The following is a 25,506-nucleotide window of genomic DNA, read 5'->3' as shown; positions in this document are numbered from 1 at the left end:
GGAGAAAGGTCACGAGCGACGTTTAAAAGATGATAAATAAAGGTTTATAAATAAAAGTACATGATCAAATTTTGCAAACACGGCTCCAACTCTCGGAGCACACTACATGCTAGAGTCTTTGCATGACCCAGCCTCTACCTTCACAGCAGTCCAGATCCGCTTTTTATGCTGTTTATTTCCTTCTTTCACTCGTCGAGAGAATTCACTGGCCAATCAGAAAAGCCGAACCGTTCACATTCTATCCCCGTCCCAACGTCCCACCTTAATGCAGTACTCCCACTTTTTTTGCCGAACCCCACCCTTTTGCAGGCTCTCTTGTCTCCAACGTTGCGCAATACTAGACAACCACGGGGTGAACTGTGAACCCGCCGCTGACATCCTTTCCCCGGGAGTCGTTGACAATGACCCTTTCATCAATTAGTGGCCTCTTCGTGACGGTCAATCTGTCAGGATTGGGAGATTGGTCTTCGCGGTAGTTGGAGGGCGACATTGTTGTCTTAAAGTGAGCTGTTATTTCTGGTCGTTCGAAAAGCCGAAGATCTGGAACATGACGGCTTGTCCGTAAGACTCAGGTGACGCTGATTGAATTCCCTTGAGTGAACGATGAAGCGTGATCAGCACCCGAGACAGCTGCACGACTGCCGGGGAAGTATTCTTTGTTCCGAGGGATCCTCAGGCACAACAGCCTCCTCCCCCACCGCCAGATGGTGCATCGGAAGGTGGAGCTGTTCGACACAGCTCGGCCAGCTTGCTGCTTGCGCTGCTCAAAGCCATGGGGCCGTGGCTTCCTAGAACGAAGATCTTCTGGCCAAAGGCCTCTTGGTAGGTGCGTTCTGACTGGACTGCATGAATGCAAGATGACAAGCTCCTAGGAGTGACCATTCTGAGCCACACACAATCCCGCAAGCGCGACATATGCAAGCCACTCTCATCTCCAGACTGTAAAACTCAAATAAGCTGACAACTCCCATCTAAAGGAAAACCCTGAAACACAAGGTTCACGTTGATCCAGACAAGTACCAAGAGACTCCCGATTATGTGTCTTCCTAACTAGGCAGAAACGGGGTTTAAGTGATTAATATAAGTAATTATGAATTAGTGCTTCCATAAATCAGCAAAGCGAAGGGAGCACTGGCATTGATTGATATCCGCAACACTAAACACAATACAGCTACATGATTACAACATAATGCTAAATTGTGAAATAAACAAAAGGGAAAACCATCTGCGACCCTTACCGCGTTCCTAAATTGGCTCAGAAAGCCTGACTTATTCCGCCTATCATCTAGCGCACTTTTAGATAGTGCTACTGTAAAGCTACGCTCTATCCTAGCAGGCGGTTGTACTTAAGTGGCATACCTTTACAGAATACGACGAAGTGTGATTACAATAAATCACCAAATTTGACAAATAAAAACTTCCAAAATATATCCTGCGAAATATTCAAAAGCCATCGCAATGAAAATTACACTGATGCTTTTTACCTTCAGCTTACATCTCCGTGTAATTCAAGAATACAAGAAAACTGACGCTTTCCTTCCTCGAACGTTCAGCTGTCACGTTTTCATGAACGCTAAACATCAAAATAAGAAAATCTGCCATACCAAGAGCAGAAGAGACCAATTATGACCTCTGTCTAACCAAAGCTTATAAAACATAACATTGAAAAATTTTAATATCGCCGAAGAAACGAAAATTCATCAATTCAATCTACAAAACGTGCCTACAAAAAAGCGCTCCTACCCATAAAACATGACTCGTTATTAACTCCCGTAAAACAACTTATCACCCTGCGCGTGACCTTCCATGCAACACTGACCATCTTTGCCTTAAAATTCTACATTCATCGTGACGTAAACTTTTCACGTGGAATTGTGGATCTAACCTAAGCCTAAAATGCTAACAAAATAACAAAATTTTGTGTTATTCCTAACGCTTCTCATGCGTTCACCATATGTGAATTTTCCTGGCAGGCTGGTCCAACTTCCCGCCTCCGTACACACACGGCCTAATGGGCTCTCCGTTTCTTGTGCTTTTTCTGACACGCTGGCCGAACTTTCTACATCCGAACACACTTGCCCTAACGCGCCGTCCATTTTTTGTGCTTTTTCTGGTAAGTTGGCCAAACTTACCACCTCCGTACACACCTGGCCTAACGGGTCCTCTGTTCTTGCGCTTTTTTCTGGCTAGTTCGCCGAACTTGCCACCTCCATAAACTTGGCTTAACGAGCCCTAAGTTTCTTGTGCTTTTTATGGTAGGCTGGCAGAACTTGCGGCTTCCATATGCACTTGGCCTAACGGGCCCTCCGTGTCTTGTATTATACCTGGCAGGTTGCCCGAATTAGCCACCTCCGTACAATAGCCTTAAGACGCCCTCCATTTCTTGGCCTATTTATGGCAGGCTGGCCCAACTTGCCACTACCGAACACACTTCGCCTAACCATCCCTCCCTTTCTTGTGCTTTTTCTGGCAAGCTGGCCGAACTTGACTACCTCCGTACACACTTGACTTAAGCGGCCCACCGTTACTTCGGATCTTTCTGGCAGGCTGCTCGAACTTGCCATTCCCGTACACACTTGGCCTAACAGGAACTCCGTTTCTTGTGCTTCTTATCGCAGGCTGGAAGAATTCACCACCTCCATACACACATGGCCTAATGGGCCCTCCGTTTCTTGTGCTTTTTATCGTTGGCTGCCCGAGCTTGACACCTCGGCACGCACTTGGCCAAACAAGACCAAAGCCCTGTTTTGCCAGCCTGCCAAACAGGGCTTTTTTGGCAGGCTGGCCGAACTTGCCACCTCCGTACAGACTTTGCCTAACGGACCCTACGTTTCCTGTGCTCTTGCTGGAAGGCTGGCCGAACGTACCACCCCCGTACAAAAGTGGCCTAACCGGCCCTCCGTTTCTTGTGCTTTTCTGGAAGGCTGGCTAAACTTGCCGCCTCCGCATGCTCTTGGCCTAACGGTACCAATGTTTCTAGTCCTTTTTCTGGCAGGCTAGTCCAACATGCTACCTGTACACACTTGGCCAAATGGGCCCTCTATTTCTGGTGCTTTTTTGTGGCAGGCTCGCCAATCTTGCCTTTACATACACACGTGGCCTAACGGGCCCTCCATTTCTTGTGCTTTTTTGGCAGGCTGGCCAACTTGCCACCTCCATACGCACTTCGCCTAACGGGCCCTCCCTTTCTTGTGCTCTTTCCGGCAAGCTGGCCGAACTTGACTACATCTGTGCACACTTGACTTAAGCGGCCCGCCGTTTCTTCGGCTTTTTCTGGCAGGCTGGCCGAACTTGACACTTCAGCACGCAATCGGCTTAACTGGACCAATGTTTCCAGTGGTTTTCTTAGCAGGTTGGTCCAACTTGCCACATCCGCACGCAGCTTGCCTAACGGGCCCTCCGTTGTGTTTTTTCTGGTAGGCTGGCCGAACTTGCCACCTCCGTACAGACTTCACCTAACGGGCCTCCGTATTGTGTGCTTGTGATGGCAGGCGGGCCCAGCTTGCCACCTCCGTACACACCTGGCCTAATGTGCCCTCCGTTTCTTGTGCTTTTTCTAATAGGCTGGCCGAACTTGCCAACTCCGTACACACGTGGCCTAACTGGCCCTCCGTTTCTAGTGTTTTTTCTGGCATGCTGGCCAAACTAGACACCTCAGCACGCACTTGGCCTAACTGGACATATGTTTCTAGTGCTTTTTGTGGCAGGCTGGCCAAACTTCTCACCTGTACAAGCTTGACCTAGTGGGCCTCCAGTTTCTTGTGTTTTTTCTGCCAGGCTGTCCAAACCTGGCATCTCCATACACACATGGCCTAATGGGTCCTCCGTTTCCTGTGCTTTTTCTGTCAAGCTTGCCGAACTTGCCACCTCCCCACGCACTTGGTCTAACGCGACAAACGTTTATAGTGCTTCTTCTGGCAGGCTGACCCAACTTGAGATATCAGTACGCAATTCGCCTAACGGGTGCTCCATTTCTTGTGCTTTTTCTGACAGGCGGGCCAAAATTACCATCCCTGCACACACTTAGTCTAAGAGGCCCTCCGTTTCTTGTACTTTCTCTGACAGGCTGGCCGAACTTCCCAATCTGTACACACTTGGCGTAGGCGGCTTTCCCTCTCTTGTGCTTTTTCTGGCAAGCTTACCGAACTTGACCACCTCCGTACACACTTGACCTCAGCGGCCCACCGTTTCTTCGGCTTTTTGTGGCAGACTAGTTGAACTTCCCTCCCCCAGACACACTTGGTCTAACGGGTGCTCCGTTGTGCATTTTTTGACAGGTGGGCCAAAATTGCCATCCCCGTACACACATGGTCTAAGAGGCTCTCCGTTTCCTCTGCTTTTTCTGACAGGCTGGAAGAAAATACCACCTCCATACACACATGACCTAATGGGCCCTCTGTTTCTTATGCTTTTTCCTGTAGGCTGGCTGAATTTTCCACTTCAGTACACGTTTGGCCTAACGGGCTCTGTGTTTATTGTGCTTTTTTCTGGCAGGTGGGCGTACTTGGCACCTCCATACACACATGGCCTAAACATCTCTCCCTTTCTTGTGCTTTTGCTGGCAGCCTGCCCGAACTTGACACCTCGGCCCGCACTTGGCCTAACAGGACCAATGCTTCTAGTGCTTTTTCTCGCACTCTATACCAACTTGCCACCTCTCTACGCAGTTGGCCTATTGGGCCCTCCATTTATTTGGGTTTTCTCGTAGGTGGGGCGAACTTATCACCTCCATGCGCAATTGGCCTAACGGGCCCTCCGTTTCCTGGGCTTTCTTCTTATAGGCTGGCCGAGCTTGCCCCCATTGTAGACACTAGCATAGCGGACCCTCCCTTTCTTGTGGTTTTACTGGCAGGCTGGCCGAACTTTCCACCTCCGTACACACTTGGCGCAACGGGCCTTCCGTTTCTTATGCTTTTTCTGGAAGGCTGGCTGAACTTTCCGGCTCTGTACACACTTGGCCTAACTGGCCCACCGTTTATCGTGCTTCTTCTGGCACGCTGGCCTAAACTTGTCACCTCTGTAAACACTTGGCATAACGGGCCATCCATTTCTAGAGCTCATTCTGGCAGGCTGGCCGAACTACCCACATCTGTATACATTTGGCCTTACGGGCTACCCATTTCTTGTACTTTTTCTGGCAGGCTGGGCAAACTTGCCGTCTCCGCACGCACTCGGCCTGACAGGAGCAATGTTTCTAGTGCTTCTTCTAGCATGCTGGCCCAACTTGCCACCTGTACAAACTGGGCCTAATGGGCCTTCCGTTTCCTAATGGGCCTTCCGTTTCAGGCTAGCTGAACCAGCCACCTCCGTACATACTCGGTCTAATGGGATTTCCGTTTCTTTGGCGTTTTCTAGCAGGCTGACCGAACTTGCTGCCTCTGTAACGCTTGGCCTAACCGGCCCTCCGTTTCTTGTGCTTTTTCTGGCAGGCTGGGCCAACTTGCCACCTCCGTATACACTTGGCCTAACGGGCCTTCCATTTCTTCTGCTTTTTCTGGCAGCCTGGCCAAACTAGCCACCTCCGTATACACTTGGCCTAACGGGCCTTCCATTTCTTCTGCTTTTTCTGGCAGCCTGGCCGAACTGGCCACCTCCGTAACACTTGGCCTAACCGGCCTTCCATTTCTTCTGCTTTTTCTGGCAGCCTGGCCGAACTGGCCACCTCGGAATACACTTTGCCTAACGGGCCTTCTATTTCTTCTGCTTTTTCTGGCAGCCTGGCCGAACTGGCCACCTCGGAATACACTTTGCCTAACGGGCCTTCTATTTCTTCTGCTTTTTCTGGCAGCCTGGCCGAACTGGCCACCTCCGTAACACTTGGCCTAATGGGCATTCCATTTCTTCAGCTTTTTCTGGCAGCCTGGCCGAACTAGCCACCTTCGTATACACTTGGCATAACGGGCCTTCCATTTCTTCTGCTTTTTCTGGCAGCCTGGCCGAACTAGCCACCTTCGTATACGCTTGGCCTAACGGGCCTTCCATTTCTTCTGCTTGTTCTGGCAGCCTGGCCGAACTAGCCACCTCCGTAGCACTTGGCCTAACGGGCCTTCCATTTCTTCTGCTTTTTCTGGCAGCCTGGCCGAACTAGCCACCTCGGAATACACTTGGCCTAACGGGCCCTCCATTTCTTCTGCTTTATCTGGCAGCCTGGCCGAACTAGCCACCTTCGTATACACTTGGCCTAACGGGCCTTCCATTTCTTCTGCTTTTTCTGGCAGCCTGGCCGAACTAGCCACCTCCGTAGCACTTGGCCTAACGGGCCTTCCATTTCTTCTGCTTTTTCTGGCAGCCTGGCCGAACTAGCCACATCCGTAACACTTGGCCTAACGGGCCTTCCATTTCTTCTGCTTTTTCTGGCAGCCTGGCCGAACTAGCCACCTTTGTATACACTTGGCATAACGGGCCTTCCATTTCTTCTGCTTTTTCTGGCAGCCTGGCCGAACTAGCCACCTTCGTATACACTTGGCCTAACGGGCCTTCCATTTCTTCTGCTTGTTCTGGCAGCTTGGCCGAACTAGCCACCTCATTAACACTTGGCATAACGGGCCTACGATTTAGTCTGCTTTTTCTGGCAGCCTGGCCGAACTAGCCACCTGCATATACACTTGGCTCAACGGGCCTTCCATTTCTTCTGCTTTTTCTGGCAGCCTGGCCGAACTTGCCACCTCTGCACACACTTGGCCTATGGGCTTTCTGTTTCTTGTGCGCTTTCTGGTAGGCTGGCCAAACTTGCCACCTCCGTATACACTTCGCCTAACGGGACCTCCATTTCCTGGGCTTTTTCTGGCAGGCTGGTCGAACTGGCCACCTGCGCAGGCACTTGGCCTAAAGGGACTAATATTTGTAGTGATTTTCCTAGCAGGCTGACCCAACTTGGCCCATCCGTACGGAATTGGCCTAACGGGCCCTCCATTTGTTGTGCTTTTTCTGGTAGCCTGGCCGAACTTGTCACCTCCACACAGACTTGGCCTAACGGGCCTTATGTGTTTTGTGCCCTTTCTGGCAGACTAGCGGAACGTGCCACCTCCGTACACACCTGGCCTAACGGGCATCTGTTTTCTGTGCTTTTTCTGGTAGGCTGGTCAAACTAGCCGCCTCCGCACGCAGTTGTCTTAACGGTACACACGTTTCTAGTGCTTTTTCTGGCAGGCTCGCAATCTTGCTCCCTCCATACTCACGTGGCTTAACAGGCCCTCCATTTCTAGTGCTTTTTCTGGCAGGGTGGCCAGACTTGCTGCTTCCGCACACACTTGGCCTAAGGGGACCAATGTGTCTAGTACGTTCTGCCCTAGGAGAAGGAGAGAAAGGGGAGAAAAGACAGAGAGGTTACAAGCTGCCCCAACTTGCTACCTGTGCACACTTGACCTAATGGGCCGTCCGTTTCTCGTGCTTTTTTCTGACAGGCTGGCTAAACTTGCCACCTCCATATACACATGAACTAATGGGCCGTCCGTTTCCTGCGCTTTTTTCTGACAGGCTGGCCGAACATTCCACCCTCGTATACATTTCATCTAACTGGACCAATATTTCTGTGCTTTTTCTGGAAAGCTGGGCCTACTTGTCACCTCCGTACGCAATTCGCCCAGCTCGCCCTCCGTGTCTTGTGCTTTTTCTGGTAGGTTGGCTGAACTTGCCATGTCCGTATGCGCTTGGCATAACGGGCCCTCCATTTATTGTGCTTCTTCTGACAGGCTGGCCGAACTAGCCACTTGCACACGCACTTCGCCTAGCGGGCTTTTCGTTTTTTGTGCGTTGTCTGGCGCACTTGCCGCCTCTGTACACACTCGGCGTAATGGGTCTTTAGTTTCTTATGCTTTTTCTGGTAGGCTGGTAGAACTTGCCACCTCCGTATACACTTGGCCTAACAGGCCCTCCGTTTCTTGTGCTTTTTCTAACAAGCTGGCTGAACTTGTTACCTCCATACACTTGGCCTCACGAGCGCTCGGCTTCTTGTGCTTTTTCTTACAGCCAGACTTAACGTTCGGCCTCCTTGCTCACTTGGAATAACGGGCCCTCCGTTTCTTGTATAATTTCCGCAAGGCTGGCCAAGTTACCGCCTGCGTACGCACTTGGCCTAACGGTCTTTTCGTTTCTTGGGTGCTTTTTCATGTAGGCTCACTAATCTGGCCCTCTTCATACACATGTGGCCTAACGGGCCAACCATTTCTTGTGCTTTTTCCGGCAGGCTGGCCAAAGTTGCCGTCTCCTCCAGCACTTTGTCTAACGGGACCAAAGTTTCTGGTGCATTTTCTGGCAGGCTGGCCCAACTTACAACCTGTACACACTTGGCCTTATAGGCCTTCCGTTTCTCGTGCTTTTTCTGGGACGCGCGGGCCGAAGTTAACACCTCGGCACGCACTTATCTTAACGGGACCAATGTTTCTAGTGCTTGTTCTGGCAAGCCGGCCCAACTTGCCACCTCCGTGCGCAATTGGCCTAACGGGTCTTCCGTTTCTTATGTTTTTTCTGGTGTGCTGGCCGCACTTGCCACCTCCGTACACGCTTTCCCTCGCGGGCCCTGCGCTTCTTGTACTCGTTCTAGCAGGCTCGCCGAACTTGTCACATCCGTACACACTTGGCCTAATAGGCTCGCTCTCCGTTCTTGTGTTTTTCTGGTAGGCAGGCCGAACTTGCCACCTCCGTACACACGTGGCCTAATGGGCCTTCCGCATCTTGTGCTTTTTCTTGCATGCTGGCCAAACTTGTGGCCTCCGCATGCACTTGGCCTAGTGGTCCCGATGTTTCTGCTATTTTTGTTCTGGAAGGCTGGCCCTACTTGCCGCCTGTACACACTTGGCATAATGGGAATTCCATTTATGGTGATTTTTTTACATGCTCGCCAATCTTGCTTCCTCCGTACACATTAACCGAACGGGCCCTCCATTTCTTATGCTTTTTCTGGGAAGCTGCCCAAACTTGCCACCTCCGCACACACTTGGCCTAACGTGATCGATGTTTCCAGTACTTTTTCTGGCAGGTTGGCCCACCTTGCCACCTGTACACACTTGGCCAAAATGGGCCTTCCGTTTCTTGAGCTTTTTCTGGCAGGCTAGCCAAAATTTCCACGTCGATACACAGATGACTTAATGGGCCCTCCGTTTCTCGTGCTTTCTTGTGGCAGGCTGGCCGAGCTTGACACCTCAGCACGCTCTTCGTCTAACTGGACCAATGCTTCCATTGCTTTTTCTGGAAGGCTGGCCAAACTTCCCACCTGCGTATACACTTCGCCTAACGGGCCCTGCGTTTCTTGTTCTTTTATTGGCAGGCTGGCCGATCTTACGACCTCCGTACAAACCTGGCTCATCGGGCCCTCCATTTCTTGTGCTTTTTCTGGCATGCTGGCTGAGCTTACCACCTCCCTCCGTACACTTGGCCTACCGAGCCCTCGGTTTCTAGTGCTTTTTCGGGCAGGCCGGCCGAACTTGCGGCCTCCATACGCATTTGACCTAAGGGGCCCCCGTTGCTTGTACTTTTTCTGGCCGGATGGCTGAACTTGCCACCTCCGTACACACCTGGCCATTTTCTGTAAGATTTCATATATACGGCTTCAATAGCTGCAGGTTGTTATCCCAGTCCCTAATTGTGGCAAATACCCCCCGCTTCTCACAGCTCCTCGTCATGTGACCTTTCTCTTCACAGTTGTAACAACTCCCTTCCGCGCCTCCGACACGCGTGCGCTATCAGCGGGCCCTTCGTTTCTTGCGCTACATTAGGTGGGCCACGCTCTTTCTCCTGAAGCGTGCTGGTGAATTTGAGGTCACTGGTTTGCAATTCCTACAGCAAGACTTGTTACTTTTTCGCTTCCCGGTACCAAATCGCGCTTTCTCGCTTATCTCTGATCGTCGTGGCATACTGCGGGAACTTCGAGGTGTGCAGCAATGCTCGCCGAATCCTGTCGCTTTCTGTTTTTGGCCTTTGAAATCTCCGTGAAATAGACTAAAGTCTCTTAACAAAGCCTTCTTAGCCCTGTCGTAGTCTCGCGCTTTCTCCTCGGAAAAGCAGTTCATGAAATACTAGTGATAATAAATGCGATCAGCGCTGGTAATCTATCGGCCCACATGTCCCGGCTGACACCCTCGTTCTCACTCACTCGTTCAATACCGGCGAGGAAATTGACTACACTCTCGTCTGCCCTGGAAGTGTGGAGCTGGCGTCGCGCTATCTGCCATCTAAGTACCAAACTTTTCCCCTAAGTACCAAAGTACCAAAGTACCAAGGTTTGGTACCATCTAAGTACCAAACACCTCTAGTGTATTTCTGCTTACCCACTTGTGCCTTTCTGCCTCTTCACTTTCCTGCCTCTCGCGCATTTCAGCTTCACGCTTGCGCCTTTCAGTCTCTTCACGCTCGCGCCTCACGCCCCTTTTCCTCACGCTCGCGCCTCCCTCGCCTCTCTACTGCTTCAAGCTCACGCCTCTGACGCTGGTCTGCATTTTGCTTTCTTTCAACAATGGTTTCCCAAGCCTCGTCAGCTTCGTCAACTGTGACTTCTTGTGCCTTCATGACGTCGAGAATTACAGATTTCGTTTTTGAGAAGCCGGAGGGAATGCCCGACTCTTCGCAAGTTAGGTCCATCACTTCGGATTTCGCCATAGCGAATTAGTTTGCCTTCAAAATTCACCCTTCCTTAAAACTGGCATTCGCAATTTAAAGAAGGTGAATTTTCAAAACAGTGCGCACCAGAAAACACAAGCATACTCTCCTAGCATTGGCATCCTTGTACTAGAGAGAGTTCTGGTGACATGAAAAGCAAGCATCAGGCACTACATAGCCCGTCCTTATCGCAATCATCAGGAGACTGTAGAATTTCTCCTTCTTCGCGCTCTTTCTTATGCAATAATTTTTCTGTCCTCACCAGCCTCCTCTCAACTCCTCTCCTCATTCTGCGAAAGCTCTAATTGTTATTTTTTTCCTTCGCAGGGCCAACCGAAATGTCTGGAAGAGCCGAAGATCTGGAACATGACTGCTTGTCCGTAAGGCTCAGGTGGCACTGACTGAGTTGCCTTGAGTGAACGATGACGCGTGATCAGCACACGAGACAGCTGTACGTCTGCCGGTGAAGCATTCTTTGCTTTGAGGGATCACGAGACGCAGCAGTCTCGTTGATAACGCGCATGCCGTTCTTGACCTAGAAGTAACGGGCACGCAGCGTTAACGAAAGGCAATGCGGGCAAACTAGATGACGATTACTATTGTAGGAGAAGATAAGCCCCACAGGGTACAAACCATTGTAAAAGTGCAGACGACAGACGGGCGAACAGACAGAAACACTCGCGCACAAGAAGATAAACAGAATACTCAAAATACAATATGTTGCGGGAGAAAGTCTGACATATATTACTGTTTCATAATGTAATGAAGTATACATCAAAATGTGTCACTATTATCCGACAAATATTTCACAGTCGCTTGTTATCTCTGTACTGAGCTACTACTAGTTCAATGCGTTGACAAAAACGAGCCCTTTGGCTGAAACTTTCACACCGTACTGATGCGTACCATTCCCTTGTTTTCATTTTTTTCTGTGCACTGTTTTGGGCAACACCAGACAGACGTGGCTTACCCCTTACGCTTTGAGTTACAGCGAACGTTGCAAAATACGAGACACGTGCCGCTTCTATTTCATTGAAGAACGGACATTCGACATTTAGTTTAAATTACGGCGTAAGATACCCTGCCGCGCTTAAAAACAAACACTTCACTGTCTGTTTATTGCACAGTGAGCTGTGTCACGAGGGGACACAGTCAGTAGAGAAGGGACACGTCACTCCAAAACAAATAGGCGCGTTCTGCAACCAGCAAGAGTCAACTTGTTGTGACAGGGTGTCATTTGAGCGAAAAAATAATTACAAATGTTATTATTCCTTGTGAGTCAGTGATAGGCAGTATTAGACTCTAGTTAATAATGATAAGGATGTAATTTATGTTATGTTGAAGTTATGAGCTAATGTAGCGAATTTATTAAGACAAGATGTCTTCTAAACACTGATATTGTAAAGTCAATGTATACCCATATAACCAGCTGCCTCGGCACCGAAAATTTACCGGCCACCTTTCTGTCTAAATTAAATAAAGCTTAAGAAAAAGAAAGCTTGCAGATGCATCTACGTATACATATGTATATCTATCATAAGTGACATGCAAACTTCCTCTTTCACCAAGATTCTTGGTCACGTTTTTTTTTTTTCTTATCCGTCCTGCAGGTCTACATCCGCGTGAGCTGCTCTATTCAACGCCGCGCACGCTCTATGCGACGGCGTTCCCGCTACTTCCCTCTGCAACTTATCATCGTCACCAAGCGCATCCTGAGAAAAAGAGAGATAGGGGATGGGAAAACGCCCAACCTACAATGGGCGCTGACAGCACGGGATTTCCTACGCTGCTATAACAACAGCCATGGCTTGTGAAAGGTGAGTCAGGAGTGCAGCAATGTCACTATCCCCTGAAAAAAGAATTCCTCAGGAGACACGGAATGTGTGGTCTAGCATCTAAGCAATTCAAACACCGAGAATCACTCGTAACATGGTTAACCGGAACGCTGAGCGTAGCATACTGAAATGATCATTTCACTCGACATTGCGCCGTGACTCAGGCGATTGGACGGTTGCACCATACACCTCGGACTGAAGCAGTCATTGCGTTTGAATGACACTCCACGGAGATTCCCGGTTCTCCAGCAGGGTTACAGTTGTCCCTCTAAAGTGTTGTTCGTCGCCACTCAAATCAGCAGGCTCATACTTATAAGCAACTAGCGGACCAGGAAGTTGTGTTTGTGTTATCGTTCGCCGTTTGTGTTATACGCAGTGCAATGGTTATCTTGCGAATACAACTCTTCTGCCCTGAATCAGTGGACGCACACGCAAACACACCCGTGTGCAAGCACACTCACACACAGGCACACACGGGTTAAGAGAGCGGGGAGACCACTCCAACGCATGACAATGTGCGACATTTTCTCCGTCTTATCGCAGATGTCTTCTTATCTCCTTCCCGCCGGTTCTCAGAGAAAGGCATGACAGCCTCAGTCGGCCAACGTCGCTCCCGACTACTCATAGCCCGCCTCAAATGCTTTGGCTCATCGCGAAGGTCCGAACCGCTGTCCGAAGCAGTTTGAGGACAATCGGTTCGGTATTCAGCGGTCTCTGCTTCCGTTCCACCGCAAATAATTTGTTTTCGCGACAAAGTGGAGAGCATGCATCAGTATAGGCGCATTGAGAGGAATGACCGGCTTCTTGTCAACGTTTAGGCACAAATATTCCTAATTTACTGCAGGGATTCAAGTGTTCATTGCAATATCTGGCTCAGTGATGCAACGATGCGCAACTGCTTTATCGTCGGCTGTGTAGCACTGGCATGTCAGCGTCAGCTAGTAATGCTCAACTAGCGAATCAACTCGTCCGATTTTGCTCAACAAAGCCAATAAAGCGCGCTCTGAAAGTGATATCGCCGAAAGAGACTGTACGAGAATACGTCCCCCGCAGTTTGCTCAATTTCTGGAGTGATTGCCAAGGAATTCGCGGTAGTTATTCTTAGTCAGGTTTCGATGGTCGGGCTATATGCCACTAATTGTTATTCAACTACGAAATTTCTCAGAGAAACTCATCGGAGCTCCCTTCCATGAGTTCATGCCGCTTCGCGGTCGATGCAAACTTCCCTCTTCATAAACCGACCTCCACATTACAAACTACCTAGAAAGCGCGCTTGGCTAGCACGCAAGTGAATCTGTCTTGCCGGTGGGCGGTCACTCACCTCCACAATTATCTCTCTGACTCTTTCCGTGCGTCTTTGCAGCGCAGCCTCACGTGGGTGTCGCGAGTGCTTCGATAAGACGGACCTGCAGCTATACATTGAGCGTGTGCGATAACAAAACGCATGCGCCGTATCTGAGAGCGGACAATTCAGCCCCCGGGCATGTTCCACTTCGTCCAGACTCCCTGTAATGTAATCGGTGAGAAGGCACAGAACAAGAAGCGTTGGCGGTGGGCCCATTTCCGGTGTGCTGATATTGTGCTGCTGAGAGTGTCTCGGAATCGAAAGGGTTAACCAGCTTCTTGTCTGAGGTGTCTTTGTAGATGTCGTAATTTATATCGGGAAACCACCCTTCGATAATCAGAATTCCTTCTCAGCCTTTCTGTAAATAAATCCCCCACTCTCTCTCTCTCTCTCTCTCTCTCTCTCTCTCTCTCTGTCATCTTTACCTAAACCATTTATTTGCTTCATGGGGCCCCTTGATGAAAGCCTCACACATTGCATGCTTGTATGCGGAGCAGTGGGATCAGATGAACTCCGTTGAAAGAGAGGATTTCCAAATTCATTTTAATCAGACCTGTGTACAACCTGCTTCCCCCCCAGATGTGATAAAAAGGAGGCAATCACTGCATGTTTCCTGACAAAGGTCACTATCATGGGTGGCACATTAGACACTCAGCGGTTAAGCCAACAGAGGAATATATTAAACACACTGGTGACTATAATTAGTATTATACTATTTCAGTCAAATAAATGAGGCTAGGCGAAAGGTATAAAGCAATAAACACAATGTCATGACATCCGAGGAACTAATATATGGGATCCGACACCGTCCGGAGTCATCCATTACACACGTCCTTAAATATTTGTTTCTGCCGCAATAGAATTCAGCTATCGAGGCGTTTTAACGTTTCTGACGACAATTGTCATCATTCGTAGCAACAGCATAATCATTATTATCATCATCGTCGTCGTCCCCATCATAACCACTATCACCAGCCTATTTGATGTCCACTGCATCACCAGAGCCTCTTCCAGAGATCTATAATTACCCCTGACTTGCGCCAGCTGATTCCATCATAATGTCCTCACGTCACCTGATTCTTTGCCGTCCTCGGTTGCGCTTGCCTTCCCTTGATGCGCATTCTCTTATTCGAATATACTACTCGTTATTCTCTCCAAGCATGACGCAGCTCGTCTGAATGCATTTTCTTCCTCTTCATCTTAACTAAAACACCGGCTACACCGTGTCATTCTTTCATCCACGCTGCGCTCTTTTCGAAGCTCCTACCTGTCACTTTCCATTCCATTGCTGATTGTGCGGTGTTTATCAATACCTTCGTTATCGCTCCACTAAGTTGCCGCGATACAGATAGCGCTGACGGAATGCGGCGACTTGTGCGCTTATCAGTGTAATGATAACGGTACAGCTAGTCCAACGTGCTACAACGTACATTTTAGAGTCAGAACTGATATGTAGTCTTTCATTAGTTCAAATGGTGGACGAGCCCACAGTGGCCGACGCTATACAAAGTATTAAATTAGTCAAATATTGAGCTAGTTAGTTAGTTAGTTAGTTAGTTAGTTAGTTAGTTAGTTAGTTAGTTAGTTAGTTAGTTAGTTAGTTAGTTAGTTAGTTAGTTAGTTAGTTAGTTAGTTAGCCAGCCAGCCAGCTATCGCGCAGGTTATCATTAAAATATTCTGAGTGTTTAGGTGCTGAAACCATGATATCGAGGCCATCTTAAGGCGACCATGACAGCAACACAATGTTTCACCGTATTACATTTCTTTACGCATGTAATGTCGTCCTGATGTTACGGGTCTTGACTTGTTGTAGTCTTTATCCATGATAGGCTGAATACCGGAACACGAGTGTCATTCGCCACGCGTGACGCCGCTAGATTCTTGTAACCGACGTTAAATGCACAGCGGATGTGGTGTCCACGGCCCACGGTTCCGTGGATAGCCCGACCGGGACCGCTTCTGTTTATTTTTCTCAAGAGATCCGTAGGGTAGGCACGCGTCTTCCAAAGCGGATCCTGTTGGCGACAATTTCACAGCAGCGGGGGGGATGGGGGGGGCGGCAGAGAAGGAAAGGGGGGAGGGCGCCAGGCTTGGAGACAACGGAAAGGAAGCCGGTTCCAGTCGTCCAACTTACGCGCAGCGCGTTGCATGCAGCACGCTCCGCTACTGCCCAGCTTTCCCGGGGCCAGCAGCGGTTGCAAAGTGGTCTTTCGAATTACGTGAGGGGTGCTGGCGCAAGCCGACAAACCTGTTGACTGTTTTCCAAAAGGAAAGCAGCCTGTTAGGACGCCAGTCGTTCGGATACAGCTTTTGACATCCCCTGCATCGAGCCGTCGCTTCATGCGCGATAGCGTAACCTCGCATGCATCACTTCAATGACGTGCGGTAACACACGCATTGCATATCGCTGCGCATGGCAGCTTGCGAAAATATGCTCGAGTATCAAGATGAAAGATGCTGCATGGGCAACGTTCCGACTTGTGTTGGTTTCAGCCTTTCGGTCCACCCAATTACAAACGAGTACAGTCGAACGCCTTTATAAGGAAGTGTTTGGGACCTCCAGTATAACTCGTTATACTGGTCACTTCGCTGCAAAGGTCGCACACAGCACAGGTAAAAATTGAACTGGGGGCAGATTTATACCTTCGTTCTGCGGCTGATTTCGTTCTAGAAGCGCTCACTGTATAAGCGATCTGCTGTATACGACTTGATAAATCTGACACCAATCCACAGCCGTGGCCTTAGTTTTCAGCATCAATTGCTTTTAGCTGCCGTTGTCGCACTCAGGCAACCTCAATTCTAAAGTCACAGGCGTTGTCGAGACATCAAACAAGAGTATCCGGGCAACCAGTCAAGACCGCATTGCATACGCTAGTTACTTCCCAAACAAGTTACAAAAAATATTGCTTCCGGGTTCTTCAAAATGTTTGTTCACAAAATCACTCAAGTTGCAACTTCTGAGTACACTGAAGCTCTATTTGTCACTTCCAATAGCGAACGTTCTAAAGGCAGATGCAGGGCACTATAGACTTGATTGTCATCCTTTGGCGCTGAGACAGCGTTGCCTGTGCTCTTTTCAGCGCCAGCGGTCATTGAGGCACCGCCGGTGGCGTCCTGCAGCGTCCAAAGCCGGTAGCATCCGGTGCACCGCGAATGTCTCTGTTCGACCGACACGAGACTTGCAATGACGTTCTATCTGTAACAGGAAAGTATTGCCTCCATATGGACCAGTGCATAGTATGGCGTGGTGCGGTGTCGTGTGGTGGGGTGTGCTGTTGCCAACATGCACTACACCCAAATTAAGATTGTGGCTAGGTATCACCTCCAACCAATCTGCTTTGCCTGTAGCCATTTCATGCTTGCATCTACTCTCGATTACGGGAGAGTCAGCGTTTCTTTTTCTCTGTGACCCTCTAGAAAGAAGTGGCAAAATGCAAATCGCCTACACAAATGCTTACGCCGTGATTAAAGGTTATAAAGTCAACTCTTCCTTCTCTTCTTCATTCTTAATACCCTGTGGACATACTACTAATACACCCGTGTTTCAAGGACCATTATAATGTCACTCGTGGCCAACATCATTCGATGCCTCAAGTAACATTAAGCTGAACGCTATAGCTTTCATAAATGCTGGGTGGCAAAAGTAATGACATTTAGATACAATTGCACTGACGACACGTTAAAGAAGAAGCTGTACAAGGCGACAGCGTTCTCGCATAGCATTTTTTTTAAGGAATGTCTAGAATTTGTGAACTTTGTGTATGTGGGAGCAACACATCTGCAAAAGTGCGCCCGAGTAAACGAATGTTAAAAATTGAAAAAAAAAGAACTAACTAGAGAAAAAAAAATCACCGCCCAAGCACTTCGTACAGATGGTTAACCAGCGAAGCTGAAACGTGCTAACCGGGCGTTTATCACTGGCTTAATCCCGACGATGCATTAAAGTATCTCAATTATTGGTTGCGTATTTGTGTTTCCTAAGGATGTTGCACACACGTTCGGCTGCTACAGAGAGAACGACGTCAGTGACGTCATGCCCGCGGTTTGCCGCTGTCGCTCGCATTCGATGTCTCGAGTTTCCTCGGAGGCGTGGTTAGCAGCATCCGCCTGCCATTGCCGCTTGCGAGTCTCGAAGATTAAAATACCTCGAAATTAAATCTGTCCGTCACGTCAGACAACGAATGGGGCTCGGACCACCTTAAGCAATGGCTCGTACACCGGTCAACGCGGCTTCCCCATTACGACGACAGAAAAGTGAAATTCTACGCTGGAATTCGCGTTATCAAGGTTCCTGCGGTCTACGGGGCTTCACTATAGACTTTTAAGAACGCCGCCCCCTACCGCTCCATAGTGCGTGCGCTTTGTCAGTGCTCGTCTCGCTTTCTCTCTATCTCCCCCTTCCGCTCTCTTTCTCTTTTTATCCTTCTTAACCCTTCCCCCCGTGCAGGGTAGCCAACCGGAACTACCTCTGGTTAACCTCCCTGCCTTTCTCTGTATTCTCTCTCTCTCTCTCTCTCTCTCTACGCTGTAATGATGCGCGGCAACGCAGCCAGCTCTGGAAGACGACGACGACGTTCGAGCGATTGCCGATGATGATATTTTTCTCTACACAGGCGCGAACAGACAGACTTTCGTTTAGCACAGCCTCATAAAGCTTCGCTTTAAAACAAGCATTGCGCAGCAGGAAGAACAGCATGTCTTAGCTTTCCACAGTATCTAGTTTTGAGGCAAGTAAGCAAACAAACATACGCTTAGACGAGTGCAACAGTAAAAAGGTAGCATTACAACAAAGACGGAAAAAGAAAGGTGTTTGAATGGTAACAAGGAATACAATTAATAACGCTTATTACACTCAAAGAACTAGTTCCTATCGCGGAGCTCATATGTCATACGCATCCATTTCACAATCGCTGAAATTATGTTCCATCATCGCCACGAATTCTTTTGTAGACTGCACGTATTGTACACTTGAGCGTAAGCTTGTTCCATACGTCTATCGTTGATGAAAAAAAAAAGCGCTTAGACGCGTCGCAGTGCGTAATAAATGGACTGATACACTTAGCACGGTTCGTTCTGGATGAGCGATGATATGGTGGCTTTAGGTAATCGTTTTTGTTGACTGTGATGCAGTTCATGCGTTCAAGCAATGCGTCTGCGGCTTGCTGCAGTGTTTCAAATTGCCACGCTAGAACGGATCAGTCACGCTTTCCTTGAGGGAGTACTTCGAATGGAGCAAAGCTAAGGGCCTTGTTTGGAATTTCTTCTAAGAGCTTTTTACTGATGGAGGTCCGTGGCAAATAAGTATATAAATTAAATTCGGCGGTTCTTACGTGCCAAAAATCACGACGTGGCAGTGAGGCCCGCCAGAGTGAAACGGGAGGGGCAGGGCTCCGGATTCATTTTTACCACCTGGGGTTCATTAACATGCGCCTAAATCTAAGTACTCCATCGCGCCCCCATCGAAATGCGGCCGCCAGGGCGAGGATCGGTCCCCGCGAACTGAACCTTGAGACCGGCAGCGTAACGGTGCATAGCCATTGGGCTAAGGCGAGGGGTGCCGTGACAATGTTACCGTATTCGACGATTGGTCGCTATAATCTGCGCTATATTATATGATCTCGAATCGTTATGAATGCGCGGAAACGCTGTCTGTCACGGACCACTCAAAGACAAGGTCCTTATTATTATCGGCTATCATTGCCGACAACTTCCGCTGGCTATAGGGCGAAGACCTGTCTCCGAACGGTCTGCCAATTAACTCTGTCTTGCACGAGCAGACTTGATCGCGCGCCTGCAGCTTTGCTAATCGCATCACACTACGTAATCTTCGGTGGTCGTTGACTTGGCTTCCCATTTCCTTGACACCCATTTCTGAAACATTATGAGACCACCCTTTACCTGCTCTGTGCATAACATGGTGTGCGCAACTTCGCAGTAAAATTGCTTGGACCATGGGATAACGCATCCCTTCAACGATCATCTCTAAAAGCTTTGACAAATAACCTACTTTAGGAAAGTTGAAGTGTATCCCTGTACTAACGCTTAGTATGTCATTGGGCGCTTACTTGTTTAGTTTGTACTATTTCATTCAACTAAATCATTGAGGCTTGTCTTCAACTGCCGCGAGTGTAGAATCTACCGTTTTGTTGCGGCTTTTTTTTCTGTGTTGACTTTTTAAGCGTGTTTACGAAATGCGCTTTATTGTTGGAACGTTTCTTCTTTTTATATGTCACATCGTGTTATTATCTTTCGTTATTGGATAATTCAAGGCTTGTGGATATGTCAGCGAAGCAATACTTTCCAACATTTTTCAGGGATATCCAAATAAATTGCTCAATAACTTCACTTATCCATCCTAATATCCGCAAGAATATCACCTACCCCCGTTTGCTCTCTTATTCATACCGCTGTTTGTTTTCGTTCCATTGTTTCAGTTCGTTGTCCTTCACTACTTCTCAAGCTTGAACCTTGTCTTCCAAGAAACACTTCTAACCTCGCTCCTGAATATATGAATTAAAACAACGAGAGTAGCTTCGTAGCAACTTTGTAGCTGCTGGGTATTCTGAGAAGAGCACACGTCAGTTCATGGAACACATTATTGTTAGTTCTCTGAATCGTGCTACTCAGACATTTAGCCTTTCTGTGAGTTCCTCGAACTGATTCGATTTATTAACAAAAGGTCGTTTTATGCATTCAAACACAAAAGTAACTGGAGCGCCAATGCATTTCTCCGCAAACTTTGGGAATGAATAAATATCTCGAAACTGGCGTCATCCTGACAATTCGTTCCAAGTGCATCCGTCTCGCGAACTGTACGGCTAGAATTTGTAGACTGCAATATGGGTCATAAGGTAATTAATTATAAAGTTTTAGAAAGTTAGAGGATTTGTTAATTAGTCAATTATGCATTTCAATTTATTGTGCAACTAGTGTCCACCTCTTCGCGTAGACTATAATGAACTATAATTTAACTATAATTGTGCTATCCGCCACAGGCTACCTTTAAAAAAATTTTAAAGTGTTCGCTGAAACATCCGATACAGTGTCGTCGGTAATTAGTAATAACAGACAGACATACTCCCGGCGCATCGCCGGGAGTATGTCTGCGATATGCTTCCATGTAGTAGCCTCTTAAAGGATTAATATGGTATTATTATTATTATTATTATTATTATTATTATTATTATTATTATTATTATTATTATTATTATTATTATTATTATTATTATGTATATTTAAAGTGGTGCCTCCGGCTTCTCCTGTTCTCCAACATGATAGCTATGCTCGAAATTACGTTAATAACAGGAACAACGATCAAAATAGATAGCGAGATCATTTTTTAGGTAGATCCCGACGGTAGGGCGATGCCGTGCCGACCCGCGGCGGAGGTGAAGCAGGCTTAAAGCGATCCGCCAACTTGCAAAAGTAAGCTCAATATCTTGGGTCCAGGTATCACATATTAAGCCGATAAGAACAGATAATACACTTTGACCTGCGTCGGCCATGTCTGCGTTCACACCGCCATCTCTTTGTCGGTGTTTCAAACGCTTGTGTATCTCAGTATCTCCGTTCTCTCCCTTCCGCTAACCCGTGGTGGCGGTCCTGTAAGCGTGTCGCCCACCAGGGCCGCGAGGCGGAAAGAAATGTCGAACCGTCCATGTGGCCCCGGTCCCACAATCTTGGCACGTTTCACTGGAGCAACGACCAGGTTTCAGGGGAAGTTTGTGGGGAACCAGTTTTGTGAGGCCTGTGTTGTGTGTGACCGCTTGCGGTTTTAGAGTGACCTCACAACAATTACTGCGCTGTGGGGCGTCGACCAACGCACGGTCGCCTTGGCTACGGTGAAACAGTGTGTGCCCTCGGAGTGCGGTGAGGTGCGTGTCTGTCCTACGTGCCGGGATTGGTTAGTAAGAGGTGTCGCGCCGCGTTTTGCGACACTGCATGGGTATGTATACCACCCTGTGCCTCGTCATCTTTCGAGGCTCCACATCTTGGAGGGGAAACTATGGTCGCACCTCGCCTTCCATTTATGTGCACATGGCGTTTCACGCACGACAGTGGGGCATTAAAGGGACACTAAAGGTTACTATTAAGTCAACGTGGACTGTTGAAATACCATCCCAGAAACCTCGAAACGCTTGTTTCGTGCCAAGTAGAGACTTATTTTAAGAGAAAATGCGATCTGAAGCGTCCGCGTTCCTCTAGCGCAGTTCAAATCGCCCGCCCTCCGACCGAGGAGTACTGACATCATGGTCTAATAGTGACGTTGCGCCATCGGTGAGTAGAACGGCGTCCGCAGACGGCGCTACGGCTTTTCTGCGCTAAACGCAAACGCGCGGCCAGAAACAGAGCCAAGACAGAGCCGACAGCAGAGCAGAGTTTGGTGGCTAGCGGAAGGAGAAACGCGCGACCACAAGCTGGTACTTCATTCTCTCACGCAAACTTCGACGCTCGTCGCCATGGACCCTGACAACGACAGATTGGCTCACGATGGTGGGCTCAACTTCAGCGATTTGAGCACCGACGAGCGCGACCTGCTGCTGAGGGCTGGCGCTCCCGGCGTCGTTGCGTACTACGACGGCGGCCTCGACACCGTCTCTGCGGAGCGGGAAAGCAACGAGGGCTTCCCAGGACATCACATGGACGTGGCATTCTCGCTGCTTCTTCCAAATGAAAGCTTCGCGAGCCAGCAGAACCCTCACAGCACGACGCGATAACGAAACTACTGAAACTCCAAAGCGTGAGCGGCGCAGAGTCGAGCGCGCAGAGTCGAGCGAAAACGAAACCTTTCGACCACCCATATTACTGAAGGGTAACGTCAAAATTTTATTTTTTCTTAGAATCGAATAGACGTAGACAAGTAGCATTTCTTGCCGTCTTATAATCGAATGAAATGATATTTTTAATACGAGTAGTTGAGTATTAGTAACACAAATTATGAGGAGTGCTTTCGTCATCGGGCTAGTACCGGAATGTCGCTGGGGGGTCTCAAATCGTGTCATGCATTTACCTCAAATTCTCGGTTACTAAAGTTCTGTTCGCGATTATATTGACGCCTTAGACGTTCTAGAACATTGCTCTACCACTTTAACTTGAGTTTCTGGTAACCTTTAGTGTCCCTTTAAGGGACCCACGTACGCAACTTCGCTGCTCGTCCACCTTCACAGAGGGGAATGACACTGAAGCTTTTTTTTTTACAAATACTTTTATTGCGAAAGCAATACTGCTCGCACTTTCGGTCTATCGGTGGTCGTGGCGCCTCCTTTCACAGCTGCGCGTCACGTGACCGTGTGACGTCACGCCAGACCGAGAGACGGGGCCCCAGCTCGCGGCATCGATGGTGGAGGCGAAGCCTTGCGCGCCGCTGCTGCGGCGCTACCGAGAGAGGGCACTCGCTGGTGTGACGTCATGCTAGGAGGATAAATGGGGCTACAGCTCGGCTCCTCGCAGTGGTAGGCGCGCTGCCTTGCGCTGTGTCGGATGACGTATAGCCACAAGTTTAACAAAGGGCAACCATGTCCACACCATCAGCCGAACGAAGGCGCAGTCAAGAGTATTGCTTTCGCAATCTTCTAGGCTTAACCAAGCTAAGCCTTCAGCCATTTTTTTTATATTTCAGAACGTCACTAGCGGCCAAATAAACATAAACTTGGAGCAAAAGTACAGAAAATTAGGCACCCGTGGAAACAGTATAGACACAAAACATGAGAACTTGCGTAGTGGAGCAAGCTGCGTCGCTTAGGTAGCCAGGCTGCCAGGTACAGGCTGTACAGCGATCATTCGTACTCTCCGAAGAGCCTTGTACATGCGAAGAAACTATATTAGCTTGATCCTAATGCTTCATTTGTTATTTTGATAATCAACGCTTCATAACGTGCTATGTGATGTCAGGAACTTGCTAACTTGAGGAATATAGGGATGTGAACATTGTCTTATATTAATGACGATAACGATTATTCATTATTCGTAAACTATTCTATATTCGATTCCATTCGATTATCTTCTGGCACTATTCGATTCCTATCCGATTCGGCCTCAAAAATCACTACTAGCACACCACTAGGTATTCCGGAGAAACAAGAATAACAAGAAGAAACTTGGAGCAGTAATGTCGCGTTCGTCGAAAATTCGACCTAGCCGCACAATCAGGTGTCTCCTAAGGTGCTGCTGACCGGAAATTCTGGAACTATCGGCAAAATGAGACGATGGGAGATACAAGCACGGCACTAGCGGTATGCGGAGTTACAATATGCGGAGTTCTGAGGTCTGAAATAATAATTTAAAAAAAATTTTGGTAACTGTGGAGCGAACAGTGACAAACTATACGGAAACAAAAAGAAAAGTCTCGTTGAGTTCGTTCTCGACAGTGCTTTACCAAAATGATCATTCAGTTAAACTAAGATGCCCGGGTGCATGCGATGTCCTAACTGCTAGCCCCTTAAGCTGCCCATGGGGCCTCTGTTTCTGTGCCCGTTAACCTTTGAAGTATTCTCCGTGAAACCACTATACCTTTCTTTTCATTCTTTAAGTTCATTTACACATCGCGCGATGCATTTTTTTTCTTTTTCTGTTTTTTTTTTTTTTCTACGAGACATGCACTGCCTGGCTTTTGACATTGCGAAGATTCGTTTCGACACAATGAGACGATGAAGTCCGACGGTTCATCCTCCAAGTCCTCTGTTTCACCTTCATCTTCTTGCCTTTTTTTTCGTTTTTTCGCTTTTTCTTAGACGACCGGGCCCCTTTCCCCTCCCCAACTAGCGAAAAAATCACGACGTTCCGCCTGTTGCAACAAGACCGCATCTTTTCTGTGTTTCATTGTTTTAACGCATCCTTACATTTCTTTATTTCTCTCTGTTGTCAACCTGGAAAAGGCGCCGCAAATGCGCCAGCCATTCATGCACGCGTTGGAACGCGCACTTGCAAGCCCGGTGCGTTATCTCCCACACGCAGCGCCCGAACAAACTGCCATTCTATGTTCTTCGGATTCTCTAGAAAATGGTCCCACGTGACATTTTCGGCGCGTCGGTCCACTGACGTCAGTGCTTCGCCACGCGCGTTCGATCATGTTGAATGTGACAGAGAAGGTTGTTTCGCATTGACTTTTAAAGTAAACAACCTACGTCATTTCTCTGACATTTCTCTCACTCGCTCTCTTCCCCGTCTCATTGTTTCTTCCGCGTCCCAGCTGTGAAGACAAGCCTGGCGAATTGCCGTCTTTGAGTTGAGCTGTGCGGACAGACGCAGGAGAACTCCCGCCTCCTCACAGAGGGAGCCACGCGCCAGGTCACGCGCTCGTAAGAGAATGTGCGAATCTAATGACCTGGCCTCCGAGATGATCGGATCTATGAAAATGGAGTGCACGATATCGGAGGCTACGCAGAACCTTGTATCTCAACAGTAACAGCAGTAGTGCACCTGAGTCGTTGCAGGCGTGGGTAACTGTACAACATAGATGTAGACGTAGATATACAGAAACATCTCCAGCCTATCAGTAAAGCTTATATCGCTCTATCTCTACAGTATAGGCATGCTTTAACTAAGGGAGAAAATATGAAGAAGGATGTTGAAGAACATTGCTAAACTGACATGCGAATGTATATAATACCTGATCAGCTCAAGCAGGCTATGTTGGGTGACCGTTTTTCGCCCCCACATTTCGAAGGGGGATGACGACAGATATGAACGCCTGCGGTTGACTGGTCAGCGATCGAGAAAAACAAGAGACGTTTC

At 48.4% G+C, this 25,506-nt stretch overlaps 1 long non-coding RNA gene and 1 pseudogene across 1 annotated transcript in view; one reads left to right on the top strand and one right to left on the bottom strand.

Moving 5' to 3' along the window:
* The first annotated feature begins 10,420 nt into the window (after positions 1-10,420).
* The window catches only part of LOC142558123 (uncharacterized), a 74,676-nt gene continuing 59,590 nt past the window's right edge, over positions 10,421-25,506 (top strand). Inside the window, exons 1-2 of the long non-coding RNA XR_012822959.1 lie at positions 10,421-11,044; positions 12,204-12,410. This is a non-coding gene — a long non-coding RNA (uncharacterized LOC142558123). The remainder of the gene's footprint in view (positions 11,045-12,203; positions 12,411-25,506) is intronic.
* On the bottom strand, positions 21,108-21,278 carry LOC142558705 (U2 spliceosomal RNA; annotated as a pseudogene).

Source organism: Dermacentor variabilis, chromosome 9 (assembly GCF_050947875.1).
Source record: "Dermacentor variabilis isolate Ectoservices chromosome 9, ASM5094787v1, whole genome shotgun sequence".
Taxonomy (NCBI): Eukaryota; Metazoa; Arthropoda; class Arachnida; order Ixodida; family Ixodidae; genus Dermacentor; species Dermacentor variabilis.
The sequence above is the reverse complement of the archived record's forward strand: the minus strand, read 5'-3'. Positions and strand labels throughout refer to the sequence as shown.